At 40.9% G+C, this 4,328-nt stretch overlaps 1 pseudogene; it reads left to right on the top strand.

Annotated features, from left to right (window-relative positions):
* Positions 1 to 722: 722 nt before the first annotated feature.
* LOC125209574 lies at positions 723 to 2,217 on the top strand (annotated as a pseudogene).
* The last annotated feature ends 2,111 nt before the right edge of the window (positions 2,218 to 4,328 follow it).

A 4,328-nucleotide genomic window follows, 5' to 3' on the forward strand; every position in this document is an offset into this window, starting at 1 on the left:
ATGATAATATTTACCAGGTGCCATTTGACTTCTATGTCGAATAGCTAAAGGAGTTCTGAAACAGGAGTCAACGTCCCGATACAAAGTCATTTCCTTTTTCATGATCTGATCTTGCATACTTATGTCCGAAACCAGCTTTAGAATACACTCGTGTTGGCCTTCTACAACCTTTGAACAAGTCAAAATACCGTGCACATCTGAATAAAAGACTGTAATGACCTGTAACATGCAATGGTTTGTATGGTTTGTTATTTGATCCATCTAGGGTCAACTATCAAATGCTCTCTTAAACTTAAAAATTGTGTTCCTTTCCATTGAATGACTTGGAAATGGTCTATTTACAACAATCCACAGCCTCATAATATACCCCATTGCGGGGCTCTTTATCATGTTTTCATGTTCATTTGTGATTTTATTCTTTCCCAAATCTCTGCTCTCAATTCTCCCACTCTCGGTTTTACAGAGTGATTTCTGTCGTTTGGATTTCTATTTGAAAAAGAGGAGTTAAGAGCTGGCGTAGGGCGTTCGGGATTGAAGCTATAGGGTGAGCTCACAGCTGAAGTCCTTAGGGATTTATGTCGTTTGGATTTTTGTTTAAAGAGAGGGGTCCAGTCGTCCAGAGTTGGGAGTTCAGAAGTGAAGTGGTTCAGTGAGCTCACAACTGAATTCCTTGTTGAGAGTCTTTGTTGACAAAATTTGGGGAGAATGTCGCCCGTTCCAACATGATTGGTCATTTTGTTGGAATAGGGTTTGCAGAGAAATTGGTCTTAAAAGCCATTAATGAAAATGGAAAAGGAAATCTTGACTCAATACTCAATTTGATCTTAACATTCTCGAAATGGACAGCTGGTCCGAAGATGAACTAGAAGACTGTTTGAAGGGAAATGATGGTTATAAATCAGAGAAGCACAAGATGTTGTTGTCGTTAGCAACATCTGGATCGTTGTTAGAGAGAGAAAGAAATTGTTGGACTTAGCAAACATGGGATATGCTCTGGAAGATGCGGAACTTACTTTGGAAAGATGGCCAGAAGCCCCGGTTGATGATTTGATTGAGATCATAGGTGTTGCTCAAACGGCTAGAGAGGAGGACTGCTACTTGCCTGAAGATGATCTAAAGCCAAAGCAAATTCTTAGTGGAGGCAACAAAAGCAAGAAGAGGAAACATTTTGAGATAAAGAAGAATGTGATTGAGGAGTCGATTCGCTTGCCCAATCCAATGATTGGATTTGACATTCACTCCATGCAGCCGCCAGAGCGTGTTCATCGTTCTCTGCCACTAGAAGCAAGAGGCCCCCCATACTTCTACTATGAGAATGTTGCCCTTACACCCAAGGGGGTCTGGGACACCATCTCGCGCTTCCTCTATGACATCGAGCCAGAGTTCATCGGCTCGAAGTTCTTCTCGGCCTACACAAGAAAGAGGGGCTACATCCACAATCTGCCCATCGAGAACCGGTTTCCCCTCGTACCTCTCCCACCCCTTACCATCCAACAGGATTTTCCTTTATCAAGAAGGTGGTGGCCTTCGTGGGATCCAAGAGACAAGATGAACTGCATCCAGACTGCTATAGCGAGTGCGAAGCTGACTGAGAGGATCCGCACTGCGCTGGAGAGGAGTGGAGAGGGTGACCCACTGGAAGCCATCCAGCGTTATGTCATGGAGCAGTGTCGAAAGTGGGACTTGGTGTGGGTGGGGCAGAACAAAGTTGCCCCTCTGGAGCAAGATGAGGTGGAGATGCTCTTGGGGTTCCCAAAGAACCACACGAGGGGCGGTGGGATCAGCCGAACAGACAGATACAAGTCCTTGGGAAATTTTTTCCAGGTCGACACTGTTCCCTCACGACGTCAATGTGTTGTCCCTCTTCTCCGGGATAGGTGAAGCAGAGGTGGCGCTCCACCGGCTCGGGATCAAACTGAAGAACGTCGTCTCCATCGAGAAATCCAAGGCGAACAGGGACATAGTGAGGAGTTGGTGGGAGAAACCAACCAGGCGGGTAGCCTGATAGATTTTGACGACGTGACATCGTTTGACGCTGCCAGAGTCGAGCAGATCATCGGTACCATCAGAAATTTCAATTTGGTGGTCGGAGGAAGCCCCTGCAACAATCTGGCAGGAAGCAACCGAGTCAGCAGAGATGGCCTTGAGGGTAAGGAGTCCTCTCTTTTTTATGATTATTTTCATATATTAGATTTAGTCAAATTTTATAGGCAGTAAGAGGTCGACTTCGATGTAAAATTAATTGGAATCGGATGAATTTGCACCTTGTTATTACTACAATTTGTTTTCTTTTTTTGATTAATGTGGTAAACAAAATTAATTATAAATAAATAAATAAATAAAAATATACCTCATTGCGGGCTTGCGCTCAACATTAACCATTCTCAACAACTCAACAAGAGAAGCCAATTTGAGTGCATAGACAATATGTCTCCAATACGCATCATCAACCGTAGTAGTTGCATGTTTGCCAAATGCCTCTTTGTACCACTGACTATGGATAAACCTCAAAATGATGAAGGAAGTAGTAAATCTAGTAATTGTCGGCCTAAGTAACTCTCTCTTGTTTGCATGTCTCATCATGTTCAACAAGCCCATCTTACTGTAAATATAACCAATCAAAGCTATTGAATTTTTTTATCACACCATTGATAAGCAGTATTTTACCAACATCTTCAAGCATCAAATCGATGCAATGTGCTGCACATTGAGACCATAACAAAGAGGGTATCTTTACTTGAAACATCATTCAAACTTTCTTGTAATTGGAGGCATTATCCGTTACAATTTGAATCACACTCTTCTCTCTAACATAATCAACCATCTCTTCGAGCATTGTCAATAGAACATTTGCATCTTTTACAATGCTAGATCGACAGACTTGATGAAAATAGAACCTTTTGGTGAATTACTAAGAAGTTGATAATTTCTTTATGAGAAACAAAATCACGCCACCCATCAGATATAATTGAACACCCTTAATTTGCCTAATCATCTCTATGACTTTTTACGATATCATTTACACAATCAACTTCTTTCTTCAACAAGGCACTCTCAGTTCATGATTACTTGGTGGCTTCATACTTGGACCCAACCGACCCAACGACGACCATGTGTCTCGATCAACCCATCCATGTTGGGGAAGTAATGGTCTCGACCCTGGCGATCCAAACGAAATTTTGACAACACTGCCTGAGGCTGCAAAATTTCATTATGTCTTTCACGTGTCCCTCATTCGGCAATATGTCATCGTATCTCCTTCCCCATCGGTCACTACTCTTTCTTTGGAATTCATCGATGGTCGCCCTCGATCAGTCTCTATCACAACAGTTTGTCAACGCACCATATTGAATCACAGTAATTTCCTAACTCCAATGGTTAGTTGTTGATCAGATGGATCCTTAGATGATGCTTCGTGGGAGCTAGTCCATCTTCTACAACACCATTTTCCTCACTTGCACCTCGCCGATGAGGTGTTTTCTGATCCGAGTGGTAATACTATAACTCTGTCCACACAACAACCCACAATAGCTCATTAGCCATCTTAATCCATTACTGATTCGACAGTTGTCACAACCCACTCTACCACTCATTGCCCCACTTACATTACTCACAAATCCCCCCAACATACCCAGAGGATTACTTCTGAAATAGTGCTTGTTAGTTTAGAAACATAAATAGTGGGTAATTTTCTTCATGAATAGTTGGTGGTTTTCTTTACGTTATTTATGGTAATGAATAAGGAAATGGTTCCCACTGTGAAAAAATGCACAGCATGGGATGTTGTACTCATCCATACCACACATAATGTTAATAAATGAAAATAATTTAAGTGTATAAAAATTAATGGAGGGTATAGATGAACACATCATCCCCTGCTGTGCATTTTGCCACAGCAGGGGATCCTTGCCCAATAAATAATAGTACTATAGGTTGTTATGTGTTTACTATAAACTAAGGGCCATTTGGTAGCTATGTTTCGCCTAGATAAGAGATTAATCTGGGTTTATTTGTGTGTTTGGTAGTTATGTTACCAAACATAGTAGCCCATGTTTTGTATCCGGCCCGCACAAAGCCCATTGCAATTCTTATGTTTTAATCATATTTGTAACTACCCAAAATCTTATGTTCATTATCATGGAAGCCTAGTTAATTCATTAAAATACTTTTACCCATCAAAATTTCTAACCCGTCAATTTTACTTAGTTGTTGTATTGAAAGACGTTATTATCCTATTAAATCATGTTATCATTTTTGTTGATGTCAATTTGTTGTTCTCACTTTATTTACATGATATTATATTATACTTATAATTACGTAATACTTGA

Source organism: Salvia hispanica, chromosome 3, assembly GCF_023119035.1.
Source record: "Salvia hispanica cultivar TCC Black 2014 chromosome 3, UniMelb_Shisp_WGS_1.0, whole genome shotgun sequence".
NCBI classification, from domain to species: Eukaryota; Viridiplantae; Streptophyta; class Magnoliopsida; order Lamiales; family Lamiaceae; genus Salvia; species Salvia hispanica.